The 22,521-nt window shown below is 37.0% G+C and overlaps 1 protein-coding gene and 1 pseudogene across 3 annotated transcripts in view; one reads left to right on the top strand and one right to left on the bottom strand.

The window, feature by feature from the left end:
- The window catches only part of Ccser1 (coiled-coil serine-rich protein 1), a 1,236,544-nt gene that overhangs the window by 49,772 nt on the left and 1,164,251 nt on the right, over positions 1 to 22,521 (bottom strand). The gene's annotated exons all lie outside the window — the stretch shown is intronic.
- On the top strand, positions 18,954 to 20,156 carry LOC134486691 (developmental pluripotency-associated protein 2-like; annotated as a pseudogene).

Below are 22,521 nucleotides of genomic sequence, written 5' to 3'. Positions count from 1 at the left end.
TGAAAATTATTTATATTCTTTGGAAATCTCAACTGAGAAACTTTTAGTTTCATGTTAAAACACTGAAACCGATTGGGAAAAGACCTTTACCCTAAATCCGATAGAGGGATAATATCCAAAGAACTCAAGAAGTAAGACTCAAGACAGTCAAAAATCCCTAGTAAAAATGGGGTACAGAGATGAACAAAGAATTCTGAGCAGAGGAATATTGAATGACTGAGAAGTATGAAAGAAATGTTCAGCATTCTTAGTACTCAGGAAAATGCAAATCAAAACAACACTGAGATTCTACCTCACACCAGTCAGAATGGCTAAGATAAAAAACTCAGGTGACAGCAGATGCTAGCGAGGACTTGGATAAAGAGGAACACTCCTCCATTGGTGGGATTGCAAACTGGTACAACCACTCTGGAAATCAGTCTGGACGTTCCTTAGAAAATTGGACATTGTACTACCCGAGGACCCAGCTATACCACTTTTCAGCATACACCCAAAAGATGCTCCAACATATAAAAAGGACACATACTCCACTATGTTCATAGCAGCCTAATTTATAATAGCCAGATGCTGGAAACAACCCAGATGTCTTCAAAAAAGGAATGGATACAGAAAATGCAGTACATCTACACAATCGAGTACTACTCAGCTATTAAAGTTAATGACTTCATAAAATTCTTAGGCAATAGATGGAATTAGAAAATATCATTCTGAGTGAGGTAACCCAGTCACAAAAGAACACACATGGTATGCACTCACTAATAAGTGGATATTAACCCAAAAGTTCAGATCATCCAAGACATAATCCACAGACCACATGAAGCTCAAGAAGAAGGACAATCAAACTGCAGACAATTCAGTCCTTCTAAAAAGAGGGAACAAAATTATTAATAGGAGTAAATACGGGGGCAAAGTTTGGAGAAGAGACTGAAGGAAAGGCCATCCATAAACTGGCCCACCTGGGGATCCATCTCATATACATACAGCCACCAAACCCAGACAACATTGCTGATGCCAAGAAGTTCATATAGCTGTCTCCTGAGAGGCTCTGCCAGAGCATGACAAATACAGAGGTGAATGCTAGCAGCCAATCATTGAACTGAGAACTGGGTCTCCATTGGTGGAGTTAGAGAGAGGATTGAAGGAGCTAAAAGGGTTAGCAACCTCATAAGATTTATAATACCAACCAACCAGAGATCCCAGGGACTAAAGCACTACCAAAGAATACTCATGGACTGGCTCCAGCTGCATTTGTGGCAGAGGATGGCCTTGATGGGCACCAGTGGGAGGAGAAGCCCTTGGTCTTCTCAAGGATGGACCCCACAGTGTAGGGGAATGTCATGGCAGAGAGGCTGGAATGGATGTGTGGTTGGGAATGGGGAACACTCTCATAGAAGAAATGGGATGGGAGATGGGATGCGGTTTAGGGGCAGGAAATGAGGGAAGGGGATAACATTTGAAATGTAAATAAAAAATATCCAATAAATAAAAGAAAGAAAAAATATTAGAATTATATTTAAACATAATTTATAAATATATCTGATGTATATTTATGAATTTTATACAAGTACATAATTTATATGTTTGTTCTGTCACAAGATAAATTTAATAGGAAAAAGAAAAAATCTATACCAAAAGCAATTGAGCTGTTGGCCAAAGGTGTTCCATGGAAATCCCCAAATAACCCAAGTTCTTTGTTATAGGTTACTTTCTGCAAACTGACAACAAGACACCAATTCTGAGGACAATAACTATGTAATTAAGCTGGTTCATACATAGACCTTACACCCCTACGTTCTAGCATTTTCACTACAAGAAAGTACTGGGAATACTACCAAGAGAGATATGTGAACCATAAACCCTTTGATCAACAATACAACTCTGTCTCCAAGATATGCTAGTGAGATGGTGGCACGAGGCTTAGCGTTTCCAAACCTGTATTTGATTTGACTTAAAGTTCACTTCCTGTTACAGAACCTAAACCTGATACTGCATGGCTGACCAAGAACCAGAGACTAAATATAAATAACCTAGGAACCTAGAGTAAAACAAAACACTACTATTTTAAATGGCTACTATTGACATTTTGCCATACTCATAGATCAGTGCCTAGTTCAGTCATCATCAGAGAAACTTTCCCCTGCAGCAGATAAGAAATGATACAGACAACCTCAGCCAGACATTACACAGAGGGTGAGAGGCCTTGGAGCACTCAGCCCTAACCCCTCCTCTCAGAGGCCCTGTTGAAGCGGAGGTAGAAAGAGGATAAAAGCCGCAGAGGATAAAGGACACGAAGAAAAAAATGAAAATGAAGGTACAACATACCCAAACTTATGGGACACAATGAAAGCTGTGCTAAGAGGAAAACTCATAGCGCTGAGTGCCTGCAGAAAGAAACAGGAAAGAGCATATGTCAGCAGCTTGACAGCACACCTAAAAGATCTAGAACAAAAAGAAGCAAATACACCCAGGAGGAGTAGAAGGCAGGAAATAATCAAACTCAGAGCTGAAATCAACCAAGTAGAAACAAAAAGGACCATAGAAAGAATCAACAGAACCAAAAGTTGGTTCTTTGAGAAAATCAACAAGATAGATAAACCCTTAGCCAGACTAACGAGAGGACACAGAGAGTGCATCCAAATTAACAAAATCAGAAATGAAAAGGGAGACATAACAACAGATTCAGAGGAAATTCAAAAAATCATCAGATCTTACTACAAAAACCTATATTCAACAAAACTTGAAAATCTTCAGGAAATGGACAATTTCCTAGACAGAGACCAGGTACCGAAGTTAAATCAGGAACAGATAAACCAGTTAAACAACCCCATAACTCCTAAGTAAATAGAAGCAGTCATTAAAGGTCTCCCAACCAAAAAGAGCCCAGGTCCAGACGGGTTTAGTGCAGAATTCTATCAAACCTTCATAGAAGACCTCATACCAATATTATCCAAACTATTCCACAAAATTGAAACAGATGGATCACTACCGAATACCTTCTACGAAGCCACAATTACTCTTATACCTAAACCACACAAAGACACAACAAGAAAGAGAACTTCAGACCAATTTCCCTTATGAATATCGACGCAAAAATACTCAACAAAATTCTGGCAAACCGAATCCAAGAGCACATCAAAACAATCATCCACCATGATCAAGTAGGCTTCATCCCAGGCATGCAGGGATGGTTTAGTATACGGAAAACCATCAACGTGATCCATTATATAAACAAACTGAAAGAACAAAACCACATGATCATTTCATTAGATGCTGAGAAAGCATTTGACAAAATTCAACACCCCTTCATGATAAAAGTCCTGGAAAGAATAGGAATTCAAGGCCCATACCTGAACATGGTAAAAGCCATATACAGCAAACCAGTTGCTAACATTAAACTAAATGGAGAGAAACTTGAAGCAATCCCACTAAAATCAGGGACTAGACAAGGCTGCCCACTCTCTCCCTACTTATTCAATATAGTTCTTGAAGTTCTAGCCACAGCAATCAGACAACAAAAGGATGTCAAGGGGATACAGATCGGAAAAGAAGAAGTCAAAATATCACTATTTGCAGATGATATGATAGTATATTTAAGTGATCCCAAAAGTTCCACCAGAGAACTACTAAAGCTGATAAACAACTTCAGCAAAGTGGCTGGTTATAAAATTAACTCAAATAAATCAGTTGCCTTCCTCTATACAAAAGAGAAACAAGCCGAGAAAGAAATTAGGGAAACGACACCCTTCATAATAGACCCAAATAATATAAAGTACCTCGGAGTGACTTTAACAAAGCAAGTAAAAGAACTGTACAATAAAAACTTCAAGACACTGAAGAAGGAAATTGAAGAAGACCTCAGAAGATGGAAAGATCTCCCATGCTCATGGATTGGCAGGATTAATATAGTAAAAATGGCCATTTTACCAAAAGCAATCTACAGATTCAATGCAATCCCCATCAAAATACCAATCCAATTCTTCAAAGAGTTAGACAGAACAATTTGCAAATTCATCTGGAATAACAAAAAACCCAGGATAGCTAAAGCTATCCTCAACAATGAAAGGACTTCAGGGGGAATCACTATCCCTGAACTCAAGCAGTATTACAGAGCAATAGTGATAAAAACTGCATGGTATTGGTACAGAGACAGACAGATAGACCAATGGAATAGAATTGAAGACCCAGAAATGAACCCACACACATATGGTCACTTGATTTTTGACAAAGGAGCCAAAACCATCCAATAAAAAAGGTAAGCATTTTCAGCAAATGGTGCTGGTTCAACTGGAGGTCAACATGTAGAAGAATGCAGATCGATCCATGCTTATCACCCTGTACAAAGCTTAAGTCCAAGTGAATCAAGGACCACCACATCAAAGCAGACACACTCAAACTAATAGAAGAAAAACTAGGGAAGCATCTGGAACACATTGGCACTGGAAAAAATTTCCTGAACAAAACACCAATGGCTTATGCTCTAAGATCAAGAATTGACAAATGGGATCTCATAAAACTGCAAAGCTTCTGTAAGGCAAAGGACACTGTGGTTAGGCAAAACGGCAACCAACAGATTGGGAAAAGATCTTTACCAATCCTACAACAGATAGAGGCCTTATATCCAAAATATACAAAGAACTCAAGAAGTTAGACCACAGGGAAACAAATAACCCTATTAAAAAATGGGGCTCAGAGCTAAACAAAGAATTCACAGCTGAGGAATCCCGAATGGCGGAGAAACACCTAAAGAAATGTTCAACATCTTTAGTCATAAGGGAAATGCAAATCAAAACAACCCTGAGATTTCACCTCACACCAGTGAGAATGGCTAAGATCAAAAACTCAGGGGACAACAGATGTTGGCGAGGATGTGGAGAAAGAGGAACACTCCTCCATTGTTGGTGGGATTGCAAACTGTAACAACCATTCTGGAAATCAGTCTGGAGGATCCTCAGAAAATTGGACATTGAACTGCCTGAGCATCCAGCTATACCTCTCTTGGGCATATACCCAAAAGATGCCCCAACATATAAAAAAGACACGTGCTTCACTATGTTCATTGCAGCCTTATTTATAATAGCCAGAAGCTGGAAAGAACCCAGATGCCCTTCAACAGAGGAATGGATACAGAAAATGTGGTACATCTACACAATGGAATATTACTCAGCTATCAAAAACAACGACTTTATGAAATTCGTAGGCAAATGGCTGGAACTGGAAAATATCATCCTGAGTGAGCTAACCCAAACACAGAAAGACATACATGGTATGCACTCACTGATAAGTGGCTATTAGCCCAAATGCTTGAATTACCCTAAATGCCTAGAACAAATGAAACTCAAGACAGATGATCAAAATGTGAATGGTTCACTCCTTCTTTAAAAGGGGAACAAGAATACCCTTGGCAGGGAAGAGAGAGGCAAAGATTAAAACAGAGACTGAAGGAACACCCATTCAGAGTCTGCCCCACATGTGGCCCATGCATATACAGCCATCCAATTAGACAAGACGGATGAAGCAAAGAAGTGCAGACCTACAGGAGCCGGATGTAGATCGCTCCTGAGAGACACAGCCAGAATACAGCAAATACAGATGCGAATACCAGCAGCAAACCACTGAACTGAGAATGGGACCCCCGTTGAAGGAATCAGAGAAAGAACTGGAAGAGCTTGAAGGGGCTCGAGACCCCATATGTACAACAATGCCAAGCAACCAGAGCTTCCAGGGACTAAGCCACTACCTAAAGACTATACATGGACTGACCCTGGACTCTGAACTCATAGGTAGCAATGAATATCCTAGTAAGAGCACCAGTGGAAGGGGAAGCCCTGGGTCCTGCTAAGACTGAACCCCCAGTGAACTAGACTGTTGGGGGGAGGGGCACAATGGGGGGAGGGTGGGGAGGGGAACACCGATAAGAAAGGGGAGGGGGGAGGGGGATGTTTGCCCGGAAACTGGGAAAGGGAATAACACTCGAAATGTATATAAGAAATACTCAAGTTAATAATAAAAAAAAAAAAGAAAAAAAAACTGATCTCAAAATCAACAAGACAAATATTCACCCGAATTCATAGAGACTGAGGCAGCGTGCACACACAGGGCCTGCATGGACCTGCTCCAGACCCTCTGGGGTTATATTATCTATTCCAGTTTCGTGCTTTCATGGGATTTCTTACTGGACAAAGGAGTGCGTTACTGATTCTTGTGCCTTCCCTTGAGATCATTTATTTTTCTGTTTGTATTTTCACCTCTAGTGTTCTAGCTTCTGTTTTGTATTATTATCGTTTATTGTTGTATGTATATAATGTATAATCTCTTAGAATTGTGTTTGTTTTCTAATGAGAAACAAAAAAAATGGAATGGATGTAGATGGGAGGTGAGGTGCATAAGTAGTGAAGAAAAAGAGGGAAGGGAGGCATAATCAGGTCATATTGTGTGAAAAAAGACATATATTTCCATAAAAGGAAAAAATACCAAAGGGAAATAAAAATAAAAAGTCCAAACCAGGCTAACTTGTGCCTAGCATAGTATGAGGAAGTTTCTCTCTTCAATCATAATAGTTTTAGGATTTTATTTGAGTGTCCCTCTGGTTTGAACTTATTTCTACAATAGATTCCTAAGAGGGAAATCTAAGATCTTGGGATGAAGCTGTTCAGTGCAGCTTGACTACAGGTGAGATGTTGGCCTTATTATGTTTCTATATCATAAAATTTGTACTAGGCTCTCTATCTTGAAATGTATAGGGCATAAAAGTTTAATAAAATTTATCCAAACCTCTAAAAGAGTTATCTAAAAAAACCTTGAAAACTATTAATGAGATACATAATATTGTTTTTTTGAACATTGGCTCATACATAGAGAAAATAGATTAATATATGTTCACTTGAAATATTCACAGATTCTTATTTTACATCTTGCCTTCTCAGTTAATTATCATACAAATTAAATAGTACAATGTAAGTCCTGCCAGTGCCTCTTCAAATATATTTGGAACCAATATTTGTTTGTAGTTTTCTTTTAATATAGAATAAATTTGTGCAATTTGAACAAAGGTATAAAACATCAGCAAATTCTGAGTATTGAGCCTCGATAGTAAAATAGTAAGGAAAATAGTATAACAAATATTTTTAAGAATTGACAAAAGTTTGTTAAAAGTATCTTGGATTGTCTTTCATAAAGATCTGGTATAAGGGCTAAAGTTTATCTTACAATCATGCAGAGAAATGATAATCTACTGAAATTCTAACATTAACAATAGCATTGACAGATCACTCATGTGATTTACCTCTTTTATAAACACTGATTAATATCAATTTGGCTCTAGGCATAGAATGCTATTAATAAGATTTGATTTTCTTCTAAAAAAGCTGTCAGTATTCTTTAAGTATACTTCTATTTCTGAGGGTAAACCGAATTTGTAGTTTCTTGGTTAGTATGTAAGGAACTTACAAGTTGTCAGGCTATCATAACAAAATTAAAAGGATGAACTGAAAAATCGATGTCTCTTGGGTCTATCAGAGTAATAGGCCAGATGCTGAACTACTAACTTCTACTTGACGAAAAGAATAACACTCGAAATGTATATAAGAAATACTCAAGTTAATAAAAAAAAAAAAGAAAAGCTAACAGGAAAGTCCAGTTTTTCACAACAAAATCTCACAAAAGAGAATCCCAGGATAGGTAGTACTAGGGTAGAAGATGTATCTCAACTGATGACACACTGTGGCCATCACACAGATTGGCAACAAGTGTGAGACTATCATATTCTTAACTTGGAAGATGTGGCAGACAAGATGTCATGTCCAGATGCTGTACTGCATCTTCACATCCGAGTGTCAGAAGGCCCATGTTTTTCTGGATAAGAGGAGGAAAAGGAACTGTTAGGAAATCAGTGTGGCATTCTGCTCTCCACAACTGACCTTCCACAGGAAAAGCAATTTTACAAGAGCCTAGGTAATTATAATCTATCACATAAGCAATCTATCTATCTATCAAAAACAATTAGATGATTCTGGCATTTAGTCTACCCAGGTGCACATAAAGTGGAGGGGGTAAAAAACCTGTGGTTTTAGCGAAAAAAAAGAGTAATTGATTAGCATCTTATTATAGACTATTAGATTTTCTTCCTTAACCTTTACCACTATATTCATAAATGTTTACTTTTGACATTGGGTGAAATGTCATTTCACCCAATAAACAATGTCTACCTTACCTTGGAAACTGACAATGCTTACTTGGAGAAACTAAATTTAATTAACTAAAGCAAACCAGAACATAGGAATGATGAAACACTAACTAGGGATATAAGAATCATAGCCAAACTGAAAATATTAATATACAAGAAATTGTTTATGGTAAAGTTAACATGAAAGTTAAAAGCAGATGGAAAATTAAAGGTGAGAGATGGAGGTTGTAAGTTACAAAAAGAAAAAAGAAACTGCATATGACAAAATGTTCTAATAGGAAGAATTACTAATGGATTCAGCATTGTGAATAGATACAGAAAAACTGAGCCAGATGCTTTGAATATAAAAAATTTAAGACCTAAAAACACAGGAAAAAAAATCAAAATACAAGAATGATTTTCCATGAACAACAATTAAATTTGTAGCATGTGTAAGAAATGATTAAGAATGAAGTACCTATACAATATTCAAAGCAGGCAGGGTTAACAGTGTCTCCCAAACTCATGTGAGCTCAGACAGATTCATGCAGAATCATGGAATGCCAAGCAGGATGCCTCCAGACGACGTGCTTCTGGACCATCTCAATACAGATGGGGAAATCAATCTAGAAACAACAGCCTCACAGCCACACAGGGAGAGTTTGCCTCCTCGTCAGGAAAATAAGAAAATTCACGTTTTGTTTTCTTATTATCTTTGTTTCTTAGAAATAAACAAAATACACTGTGAAATGTTTCAAGTGTTGAGAGGAATAGTTTCCGCATTGATGCAGAATTACAGCAGAGAAGAAATATCTTCAAAACTGAAGCAAAAACAATGTAAAAAGATCATCTCAAGAACAAAAAAATGCTGAATGAATTTGTGGTCATTAGACCTACCTTCCCCAAATTGTTTGGAAACTAATTTTATCAAACAAAATGAAACTAATGCAGGCCAGATACATGACTGAATAATGAGAGCAAGCACATTAATGAAAGACTATAAATACATCTAAGAGTTCTATTCTTGCATCCTTTCCTACTCCCATTAAATTCTGCTTTTTGAGACAGTGTCTCTCTGTGAAATTAATCCTGGCTTTCCTGAACTCACTGTGTAGACCAGGGTGGCCTTGAACTCCTAGAGATCTACCTGGCTTTGCCTCCCAATTGATGGGCTTAAAAGTATGTGCCACCATTCCTGGCCTATGATCCTTATTTTTTTCTCTCTCTCTCTATTTTAATTCTTTCCTTTCTCTCCATCTTTATTAAATTGGATATTTCTTATTACATCTTTTTTTTTTTGGTTCTTTTTTTTCGGAGCTGGGGACCGAACCCAGGGCCTTGCGCTTCCTAGGTAAGCGCTCTACCACTGAGCTAAATCCCCAGCCCCTCTTATTACATCTTGATTGTTATTGCCTTTCCCGGTTTCAGGGCCAACATCCCTCTAACCCCTCCCCTCCCCTTTTCTATGGGTGCTCCCCTCCCCCTTCTTCCCCCCCATTGCCGCCCTCCCCCCAAAAATCACGTTCACTGGGGGTTCAGTCTTGGCAGGACCCAGGGCTTCCCCTTCCACTGGGGCTTATCCTTATTTTTGATTGAGAATAATATGAATAAAACATTCTCTCTCTCTCTCTCTCTCTCTCTCTCTCTCTTTGTGTGTGTGTGTGTGTGTGTGTGTGTGTGTGTGTGTGTGTGTGTGTGTCTAATGCATCACATTTGGTGCACTTGCTACACAGTTGGAAACCACTATTATAAAATAAAATAAAATGGAATCAACTGTAAAAGCATATCACAAAGTGGAACAACCACCGAAACTTTTACATTTCGATTTGCCAAAAGGGACAATGAAATCCTCAGAAGTATTCAAATGAGTACAATTAACATTGCAGCTTACTATAGCCAATAGCAGAAACATATAGTTTCTTCTCAAGTTCATAAGGAATACTTATTAGATAAAACACATCATAGGTAAAAAAAAAAAAGCACCTTAATGAATTTAAAACAAGAGAGAGCATGTAATGTCTATTCTGAGTCCACAAAGAAACCAGGCTAAAAATTAATAAGAAGGTAATTGGAACACTGTTAAATACTTGGAGACTAAATTGCATGCTTACATAAAACACACGGGACAAAAATGAAATCTCAAGGGAAATTAACCCCATTTAAAACTGGTGGAAAAGAAAATTTAACTTCTGCAATTTGTGAGATGCAGACATAGCAGTATATACTTTTACCACATTTAAAGGATATATTAGAAAAGAAGAAAGACCTAAAATCAATTACACCTGAGATTAGTATATGAAGAATATAAATTCAAAGTAAAAAGAAAAAACGAAATAAACAAAATTTACAATTGTTGAGATGAGATACAAATAAATCAACAGTTAGATATTAAGAAAAAGAAAACCTTAACATCAAAAACCACCCATTAACTTAAGAAAACATAAGACTGAAGAAACAAATTACTAATATTAAAGCAAAAGGGTATAACATTGAATCCAATAAATGTTGAAGGAATAACAATAATAGTCACAGACCCACAGCTACAGATTTGATAGCTGGTAACATAGATAAAATAGATCATTTCTGCAAAAGACAAAATGTGCTAAAGCTATCACTTGGAAACTGCAATGTGTATATCTGCTTCTATTGAATTACTAGAGCATTAGTAATAATCTTAAGAGGTAGAAATGGGGTCCAGCACTTTCAGGGCTTGACTATATGTCACACCGATGCTACCAATCTCTGTAATTGCTCCTGAGACAGAGGCAGAGGAAGCGCACTCTGAGTCACAGGCTTCCCTAAGGCTCCTGTGAGTCACTACTGAGAAGAAAACAGCCATCATCACTGAGAAGCTTTGAGGCAAGTTTCCTTAAAGAAAATGCTAACAAATTAAATAAAAAAGTAACACAGCAGAGCGTGATATGCACCTGATAAGCCAATGAGATTAGCTTTTCAGAATTGATTACTGTAATTTCTAATACCAATTATCAAAAAAGTGGTATTTAAACTGTGTGATTTAAAAAAATACACACACAGTACATGAATAAAATAAAACCATTTGACAGCATCCAACATTGAAATATTATAAAACGTATGGTTGAACTGTGTGAGAAAAACAGGACACACAGCACCAACAATGAACCCAAGGTGAAGTCAGGACTTCTTTTGAGCAGGAGGTAGGGATTTAGTCTGCGTGTCACAGTGCCCCACTTTATCCAGATGGAAATTGTGTGAGAAGTTGTATACTGAGGAGCAGCAAACGATTTTGGAATCTGTGTTTCTTGATGTATCCCTGGAACAGAACTGTTGTAAATAGTGTTAACTCGTAAAATGGTGACTAAAGCAATCTTTTCTTCTTCTTTTGTGTTCCGTCTCATGGATAACGAAAATTTTATTATTTTCATGGCCATTATTCTATTCACATCAACGTTGACTTGAAGTCACCACCAGTTTGTGAATGGCCAGGACATTAGGTTGCAGTCCTAATGTCTCAGCTCTACTACACACTAATCTCTCACCACAGAATGAAAATTTAGCCAAAACATGAAAATGTAGCAGTAAGTAGAGTTGATATAGAAGTAGACCAGGATAGGGCAATAGTAAAATAGGAAATTAATGGGATGTTGGGGATAATCCGGGCCATGAGCTGCATACATATATAGAAAATAATGAATGCTGATTAATTGAATGCAATAAAAGTTTACCTAGAGAACTGCACTGAACTGTATGTAGAATGTGTGAGGGAAGGCAGTAGGAGCTGTTCCTAAACATGGTTTCCTGAACTTCAGAGCCTCCTGGATTTTCCTAACTTACAGAAGCAGTAAGATTCCCCCGATTCTGACAGTGGAATGGGAATTTGGAATTGATGTTTGTACCTTTATTTTTGTTTTGTTCTTTTTCAGTAACTGCTTTACTGTAAACTTTTCCTGAGCAGACAGATCCATGACTAATGCTTGGAAGTATGGTAAACTAATACCCAGAATTCATTTAAAAGCTTCTTATTTTTAATTATATGGAAAATTAAGAAGATGCACTTTTCACTGTTCAATTATTCTAAGTTTGAAATTAAAACTCAACATTATTTAGTAAGGATCATCTGTGTAGTTCATCTTCATTTGTCATACATACCAATGCCACTCACATGGAGAGAATCTCATTAGAAGAAACAAAACAATTTCAATTATACTTAAGACTATTATGTTTCCTACATGATTGAATAGTGTTGTGCTAATTAATATACCCAATGTGAAAACTCTCTAGACCAATCTTTTAAAAACTAATCATTGTCTCTCTGAATATACTTGTTCATGTTGACATGACAGTACTGTGAACTAATGCTTGTTGACCTACCTACACTACAAAAGCTAACTAAGGAGTGTAAAAAAGGAAACATCACTTTTTTATTGTGTAACAAGAGGTAAAAGTTCACCAAATTTTATCCTTATTGTTTCAAATAGAAAGGCAAGTATTAAAATAAACAACAACAACAAGGACAAATAAACCCTGGGATTTTATTTTAAGAAAACAATTTATAGTCTCAGAGGGACTAAAATGAAGTGATTCATTACTTCTATTATTGTGTGAGGATAAATTACCACATCTTACATGATAGCCGATATCAACAGTCAAAGAAAATTCTCTAAAGTTTTCCTGAATTATATCAATTGCATCCAAAATCAATACAGAAACAAAAAAATGTTAGGAAAACAGCTTTAGATCTTAAAAGTTTTCTACGATTTCTTTGGTTTTGCTCTTGTTGTGTTGTTGTTGTGATGGTGGTGGAAGTGTACTCATTGTGGTGGCTGCTATTATTGTTTTCTCTTTGAGGAGAGATTTACATAGTCGAGCTGTGCAACTCTGGTCTTTCTAAAGTCCAGGTATCTTCTTGACTTCTACTAAATATATAATTAGTTTTAGGTATATTTTAGGTCTATAGTTATTAACATATATAATGATCCAATGAAAAATAAATATGTCAAACTTTAAAAAAAATTTTGACTTAACATTATTCCAATATAAAACCATACCGTCACTAGGGAATCTTATGTTTCTAAAATAATTCTACCACTCTAACTATTTTATTCAATGGAACTTCTATTTACCAGTGCCTCACATTTGTGCATGAATATCTGAGATCTGAGGATAAAATAGAGGCAATACTTAAATTCAATAACTAAACAAGATATTGAGAGAAAAGGCGAATGAGAAAGGAAAGGGGAGAGGGAAGGGAGGGAGGAGGGAGAGCAGGAGAGAGAAAGAGAGAGAGAGAGAGAGAGAGAGAGAGAGAGACAGAGACAGAGACAGAGACAGAGACAGAGACAGAGGAGAGACTATCTAGACACTAGGTTCTGGAGAAGTAAGTAGCAGTTATGATGTTCCTGTGACTATCTTGGTTCCTACATGGCTTTTTCTGTACCATTGTTTGTTTCTCATCTCTTTTATCAAGAGATTCACACATTTCATCAAGTTTAAAATATATATTTAAAATTCAACGCCTGACATGATGGCTCAGAATATAAAGATTTAGAACAGAGGCTGAAGGAACGCCTATTCAGAGCCTGCCCCACATGTGGCCCATACATATACAGCCACCCAATTGGATAAGATTGATGAAGCAAAGAAGTGCAGGCCGACAGGAACCGGATGTAGATCTCTCCTGGGAGACAAAACCAGAATAGAGCAAATACTAGGAGAATGCCAGCAGCAAACCACTGAACTGAGAACGGGACCCCGTTGAATGAATGAGAGAAAGGACTGAAAGAGCTTGAAGGGGCTCTTCACATGAACAACAGTGCCAATCAACCAGAGCTTCCAGGGACTAAGCCACTACCCAAAGACTATACATGGACTGACCCTGGGCTCTAACTGTATAGATAGCAATGAATAGCCTAGTAAGGGCACCAGTTGAAGGGGAAGCCCTTGGTCCTGCCAAGACTGAACGACCAGTGAACGTGATTGTTGTGGGGAGGGTGGTAATAGGGGGAGGATGGGGAAGGGAACACCCATACAGAAGGTGAGGGGGAGGGGTTAGGAGGATGTTGGCCTGGAAACCGGGAAAGGGAATAATAATTGAAATGTAAATAAGAAATATCCAATTTAATAAAGATGGAAAAAAATCTAAAAAAATATATATTTGCCACTGAAGATGACAGCTTGAATTTTATCACCAGGTCCCCAATGTTGGAAAAAGAACCAAGTTCTGAAAATTTCTTTTTGTTGTCCAAAAATATCCGTTGTTATATAAGCAACACACACACAGACACACACACACACATACACACACAAAGAGAAACTAAATAAATAATTGTTTTTGTAAAAACTTATGAACTATACCTCAGGTACTAGTTTGCAGGTCTTGGTCATCACAGTTAACTTCTAATTAGTCTTAAATTCCCATTTAGTTTTGTAAAACTGAGATACATGTGAGAGAACAGAAATAGTTTCATGAAATAAGGGATGGCATTTGAGCTGAATGTTCCCAAATGCAAATGCTCATTTTCCCCCAGATCAGAATAGGGCTTTTGCAGAGTAAAACCAACTTTGCTAATCATCTTCTTAAGATTATTTTCTGTGTTTTCTTTTAGTATTTTTGAGCTTGTATTTTAACAGATTAATTTCTTTTTCTTTCTTTCGCTCTCTTCTCACCCTTCTGAGTTCTTTAATCATACCATCACCTGACTGTCTGCTCCAAAGCACAGATAACTTAAAATTTTTTTCAACGGGCTGGGGATTTAGCTCAGTGGTAGAGCGCTTGCCTAGGAAGCGCAAGGCCCTGGGTTCGGTCCCCAGCTCCGAATAAAAGAACCAAAAAAAAAATTTTTTTTCAAAATATTTCTGTTATGTGTTTTATCCAAATATATAAATTCATCTGAGTATCATAGTTCCATAAAAAATAAATTGGCTAAATTCTTATTCATTATAAATAAATAAAATAGATCATATCTTTCTAAGATATGTTTGTTTCTGATGCAAACCATAATAGTTATAAATTAGCTATTGTAACTTGAAAGATTTGAGAGTTTATCTAATAACATTTCTTCAAAAATCTTTTATTTGAACACATAAAATTAGTATCCACTCCTTATAACACCAATGTATGCAAGATAAATAATTTATAAAAATCAAAAATGCAAAAGTTATTAGGAAAGGACATGCTCATGAACAAGTGATCTATAAAAACAAACATAGCTACACAAGGAAATGTAAATACTAGAATGTTTATTTTTTGTCTAATACTTTATTAAATAATCTTACTTAAGGAGTATGTACAGTTGCACTGTACTAGGTGAATATTATCCCTGATCTTTGTTTGGCCATAGTTCCTGTCCTACACCAGACCCACTGCTCAAAGAACAACCAGACAGGAACCTAGCCTCACTGTCTCTGGACAAACTTCATTCAGTTTTTTGGAAGTCTGTGAAGAGTAGGGGATAGAAGTCAGCTAGCCAGAAGGGTCAAGGACATCACAAGACAACCTATAGAGTCAACTAACATGGGCTGATGGGAGCTCACAGAGACTGAATGTCCAACCCAAAAGCATACCAGGAGCTGGACCTAGACCCCTTATACGTTTGCAGCAGATGTGCAGCTTGGTCTTGATTTGGATCCCCTAAAAATTAGAGTGGAGACAGTATCTGTCTATGTTGCCTGAGAACAGATCTCCTTTACCTAACTGGATTGCCAGGTTTGGCCTCAGTGGGAGAGGGAGCTGTTAGTCCTAATGTGCCAGGACAGGGAAAGCAAGAATTTCCCCTTCTCAGCGTGACAAGGGGAAGTAATGGGAGGAGGGACTTGTAAGGGTGGGAATGGGAGGGGATGTGAAGGAGTGGAGGGAAGATTGGGATGTAAAGTGAATAAATAAATAAATAAATAAATAAATAAATAAATAAATTTACCTATTTTTGAAAAATAATTGTTTAAAGCAATTTAGGATAGCAATGAATTATATATGAATTTAAGATAATAATGAATTCTATTTCATCTGAAGGAGCTTGAAATTGGCTAAAGTTGTATATTGTGCACTTAGAGATTTAATAGTAGGAACAGAGAAATATGAAGGCATCTATGGATCTGCTGACATATGATTGAAAAATAGATGCATAAGCTTGGCTCCATTAATATGATATATGAAGAGGAATGCTCCACATAGACCTAAGTCAGAATACTTGGACACCAGTTAGTGAAACTTTTTTTGAAAGTATTGGTGTTACTACCTAGCTACAGAAACTATGTGCAACCATGTTGGAGTAAAGTTTTGAGAATTTGTGGACTCTCCCCTCTTCTAGATTTTTCTCTCTGCTGCATGCTCTGTTGAAGATGAGAATTCTCAGTTTCTTGCCTCTGCCCGTCCACCATTATAGATTTTTAACCCATTGAATCCATAAGCTGAAATAAAGTTTTTCATTCACAGAAAGAGATTTTGGTCTTGGTATTTTACTACAACAATAAGGAAGTTACTAATTTGAAAAAAAATAGGGAAAATAATTAATGCTGAATGTCCTGCCTGCCGTAATATATATGTGCTTCATATTCTTAAGATACAAACTGAGAAATGTACTAAAGCTAACCAACCATATATGAAAAAAGGAATATATTTCAAATATAACTGTGTTTGAAGAAGTAATTTGGTGTGGATTTTCCATTGTTGAATGGAATGTACAATGGATTTGTCTTTGATCATAAAGGCAACATATAGACTTTCAGAAGAAAAGAATTGCTTAGGACGAGCAAGCCTTTGAGGGAAGAACTTTGCCATTATATGTTTGTACTACTTGTTCAATTTAGATATAGTTCCAGACAATTAGATCCCCTAGATATCTGTGAAACTTCTTCTAGCTGGCAAAACTACAATAAAAATAATCACTCCAAAACTGATACACGTAGGTAAAAAACTATTTTGAGGTTTTATTTTTTTGTGGGGGGACTTCAAGTTGTTAATTGGAACCTTTAGAGCAACTTACAGAGCACCTTGCCAGGCTTCTGCAATGTCCCTTGATGTACATAGTGAACTCAGATACATAAAACCAGACCAAAAACAAAACAAAACAAAAAACAAACAAACAAACAAAACAAAACAAAAAGCACAAATCTTTTGTAGTTTAAATAACCATCAATTTATTTCAAAGACACTGATTTTTTTTTATATTTGATTATTTGACATATCCTAGGTTATTTGATAATCATATCCATAGTGCTACAAACTGGTTAGGAAGAATTGTGTGTCTCCTAGCCTTCTTCTCAGCCACTTTTTGGACTTGTATCTGTATTATCCCTAGCTATAACCATTTCTGCACTCACTGGCCATACAATCAGGAATCTTACATGCTTTTGATGTTGCTGATCTCCACTTTTAGTTTTGAGATAGTTTTTTTGTTTTTTTTGTTTTGTTTTTTTGTTTTTTTCTTTTTCTGAACTCAAAGAAACTCATTTATTTTGATTGTGTGAGAGTCAAATGGGTTTTAGGGATGCAGCAGTCCTTTACCCTGCAGCACCACAGTTCTTCTGTTACAGGCGCATGTTTTCACACCTGGTTTTTGTACTCTCTCTGGGGATCTACATTTAGAGGCTCATGCTTATGGAGCAGGCACTTCACACACTGAGCCATGTGCCCAGGCAGGGGGAACAGTTTAGATAATCTTCCAAGAACTGCATGAGGAGCATTCATCAGCCACCATCATGTTTCTTACACAACACACCTTCACTTAAATACTATATTAAAGAAGCATCAAATTCCAACTGGTAGTAATATGTCTAAATTTGATGTCACTGTGCACAACTCTTAGGGTCTCTCTTGGGAGAATAAAAGGAAAACTGAAAATAACATGACCATATACTGACAAAAATTCTGTGTACAAATTTTTCTGTATGGATTTTGTTTTTTTTAAAAAATGAACTTTTACTGTTATGAATACATAGGAGCACACCAAGGTGACAGGCTAAGCCAAAAGATTCTAAGTTAGAGGCTAGCCTTATCAGTTAGCATGTGGCTGCTTCAGGTAAAATGACTAAATAAATAAATAAATAAATAAATAAATAAATCCCAAAAAGTCTCAGTCCGAAACTCAGCAGTAAAGCTCTTAGATTACAAAACACATGTGACACCATACATCCAATCTCCAGTCACATACACACACACACACATTGGGATCATATCATGTAGGTCCTTGTGCCCGCAGATCTCCAGAAAAACCAGGAATGCTAAGCACAAGACTGTTTTTCCAATGGAAAGATGGACATCCATAACTTTCATTCAGAAATCTGAGAACTGGAAATGATTAACTATCAGATGATCTGCTGGGTTATATCAAGCTCCCACAACCAGGATCAGAGATATCTAGTATTCTAAATAATCCACATAGTCAGAGGCCCTCCCAAGTTTCCACAACCTATGGCTAATAGGTGTGTAAATTATTGTATCTCTACTGACTAAACTATATAAAACAAAAGGTAAGTTAGGAAGAGACTACAATATAGTTGAAGGGTAGACTGTTTGGCTAACCTTCCCAAGAATAGGTCTATTGCTATCCTAAGTAATAAAATATCATCATCATCATCATCATCATCATCATCATCATCATCATCATCATCAAGCATAACTTAGACAAAATTAAACTAAATTCACTGCCTTGAAGAAGTTTTAAAACTGTGTACATTCTTGAAATGGAGAAAGTGCAGGAAATCCTGAAATATCAAATACAACATCTTACTGCCTTTCCTAGAGTTAAAAATCTTGACTAACAAGTGAGATGCCAACATCCATAATACTGTTGCCTTTGTCTTCTCCCAAGACTGGATGAAAACATCATACTATGGCCAGGAGACTTACGACAAGAACCAATTTGAAGAATTTGATGATGAAAGTGTGGTTTTAACACTAGTGCCATTTACCGAAGAGCCTACCACAGAACATCTTATGGAATCAAATGCTTCTTGAACTATAGATGACAGACCACCAGTCCCGTCTATGTGGATTTCTGAGAAAATTAAACCCCCAAGAAGCGCCATACTGGACTGGACAGATGGCTCAGTGGTTAAGAGCACTGACTGCTCTTCCAGAGGTCCTGAGTTCAATTCGCAGCAACTCATCTATAAAGAGCTCTGATGACCACTTCTGGTGTGTCTGAAGAGAGTAACAGTGTACTCATGTACATGAAATAAATAATTTTTTTAAAAAAGAAACACCATATCAGGAACCTCAGTGACAGCCACCCTTCCTCCAATTAATGATACGTCCTGGAACACTCTACGGGAGTCATATTCTTACAGTAACTTGGGTATCAGTGGTTAAAAAATTGAGGTTTATTTGGGACTTAAGAAACCAGGAAATGAGATACTACTTAAAATATAAATAAAATGCAATTAAAAATAAAAAAGAAAGACATTCATATTCTGAACAAGGATGTCATAATCCCAGCCTACTTCTTGAGGCCAGAATGAAGCTGGTTCCCAAGAAACACAAAGATAGTCTTAAGAGGTCTCAGGCATGAGAAAAGTTGCGAACATAGGAAGCAATAGAGTGGTAGAGTGAAAATCGTGACTTCACCTCAGAGGTCCACATTTGCAGCCTGGGAAAGAAATGGTATGAGAGCTGTTCAGCCTATGGCTGAGGACCGCTCTCCCCTTCCTTCTGTGGAGAACTTTCTGCCACACACCATTGGATTCAGATGGTGTGTTTTCCATGGCAGGCAGGGCATGCAGATAGGAAAGTTCACCTGAAATTTCAGGTAACACCTAGGTTCGAGAAACTCCCCAGTGGATAAAATTTCTCTTCCTCTTACTAGCCTGTGTTCTTCCAGAATCAGGAGTGGAAGACAATTTGCTATGTCCTGACTGTGTTCATAGCAACAAGAAGATCATAAGAAACTTTAAAAGAAAAAATGGTAAAAAGAAAAATACCCTATTCTCAAATATGCTCTTAGACAATGCCAAGGTTTTATCTGATCTGAAGGGAAAGGAAGAGCAAAGAAAAACCAACTGTGTTCCCTATAATAGCTAAAAAGACTGGACATCAGTCTTCAGAAGCCCCTCCTCCTGTCTCTTCCAGCAGAGTGCAGAATATACAGACAAATCAGCATTCATCTATTAACACACTGTTGAATCCTAACATCTTGACATCTCCTCATGGTCTTGTGTTGGGTTTGCTAAATGCTTGGCTAGCCAAGACATGACTTTCTTTAGTGTTTCTTTTGCTGTACTATTTTGTCATGGATTTTTGTGGGGGTGGGGAGAAGTTTCAAATTAGCAAAACAGAAAGTACTTTTTGTCACAGATTTTAATTTTTCGGAGTGAGTCTATCATGTAATAACTCTAGCTGGCCTGGAAAATCTAGGTAGACCAGAAACTAGTAGCTGTTTGCCTAAGTGTTGGGATTACATGCCTGCACCATTGTCTGACAGTACTGTTATATTATTTACTATAGTATAAAGTTTATTGCTATGCTAAACAATCAGTAGGTTGAAAGGATATTAAATGACATACATTTGAAATCATATAGTATTCTACCTTTCAGATTGGCTTATAGCTTGTAATATGTGTGAGAAATATCTATGTCTTTGATCGATTTTCTTTTTAACGCTGAGAATCCATTGTCCAAGATATGCCTCAAGTATTGATTCTGCACTGGTGGATACCTAGTAGTTTTATATATTCAAGACAGGGTCTCTTGCAAAAAGCTCTTGAGTCACATATTTGTTATTATGCTGAAAGGAAAATATATTTTCTCTGACAATACAAACACCTTAACTAATAGAATTTACACAGTACATAAGTACAATGTAAATATTTTGGTAAAACGCTGAGTGACTGATAACTTCACAGGGGCATATGCAGTACTTCTCTAGATATTTACACACACACACACACACATACACACACACACACACACACACACATATATATTGTTTATGTACATGCTTTTTAAAGACTCAAGTTTATTTTATTGATCTTTTTCATTATTATCACTAAGAGACACAGTGTTTGTTATTTGTCTGCATTATGAATAACATTCAAATACATCCTTTCCATAGTTATAAAAAAACCTACCTTTTCTTCTCCTGATCATTCTATTTCTAAATGATCTACATGAGCTTCAGTGTTCTGGAGATATGAATGGTAATAAACAGCCCTGAAATATGAAATTGCTTCATGGCAGGATGTAATACTCATTCAGAAAATAAGTAAATGTCACTGCTCATCTTCCAATGTGAATTCTAGTAATGTCTGCAGCCAACACTGTCAATATTAATGACTAGTACATTTATCAGAGAATAAATAAAAGGGAGAATATATCAATTGCCTTTCCTTGTGCTTTATGAATTAAAAGCACCATTTCATGACTAAGCAAGTAAAACATTGCTAAACTCTCTCTTGTAAGTACTCAACCTAACCACATGTTAAGTATTGTCCATAAAGGGTAATTACAGATTCCTGCAATGAAAGCACATGAAGCCACTTCATTCTCCGTCTTTGCAGTAGCCATCTTTCCAAATGCTTCTTATATGATGAGTATGATGCTAACTTTTGAATGTCAACTCAATTGGAGTAAAAGATGGTGCCAGTGAGGCACACTCTTGAGTGTGTCTATGAGTGTGTTTCCTAAAAAGATTAACCCAGGGAGAACACCAACACAAATGTAAGCAACACTGTATAATAAGCTAGGGTTCAAAACTGATAGCGGAACACCAGTATTTGTATATTTCTGCTTGCCAACTGTGTGTTCCATATGGTCTTTTTAATTCTTTTCCCTCAATGCTTTTCTCATGATGACACATTGTATATCAACAAATTAATATCCAAAGTAATTTAAGTTACTTCTGTTGGGTGCAATTATGACAATTTGAAATGGAGCACACTAAACAAGCAATTTCATTTAAAAAATTGATGAATTTAATATAGCTAAGAATACAAGGACTGATTCCTTAAAGTCTACATTACTTCTCACTTCCCTGAGTTTTGCTGGAAACTCTATTACCCTTTCGTTAATTTTTAAAATTTTTTATTATATATTTCTTTACTTACATTTCAAAGGTTATTCCCCTTCACAGTTTCCTGTCCATAAGCCCCCATTGTCTCCCCTCCTCCCCCCCATACAGGTATTCCTCCTATACATCCCCCTTACTGCCCTCCCCTATTTTCCCCTGCACTGGAGGTCCAATCTTGGCAAGACCAAGGGCTTTCCCTTCCACTAGTGCCCCAAAAAGTCTATTCTATGCACATATGCAGTTGGAGCCCTGGGTCAGTCCATGTATAGTCTTTCGGTAGTGGTTTAGCCCCTGGAAGCTCTGGTTGGTTGGCATTGTTGTATTTATGGGGTTGTAAGCTCCTTCAGCTCAGTCAATAATTCCTCTAATTCCCCCCAAGGG

The sequence above is a fragment of the Rattus norvegicus genome, chromosome 4, assembly GCF_036323735.1.
Source record: "Rattus norvegicus strain BN/NHsdMcwi chromosome 4, GRCr8, whole genome shotgun sequence".
NCBI classification, from domain to species: Eukaryota; Metazoa; Chordata; class Mammalia; order Rodentia; family Muridae; genus Rattus; species Rattus norvegicus.
This window is presented reverse-complemented; position numbering and strand designations above follow the sequence as displayed.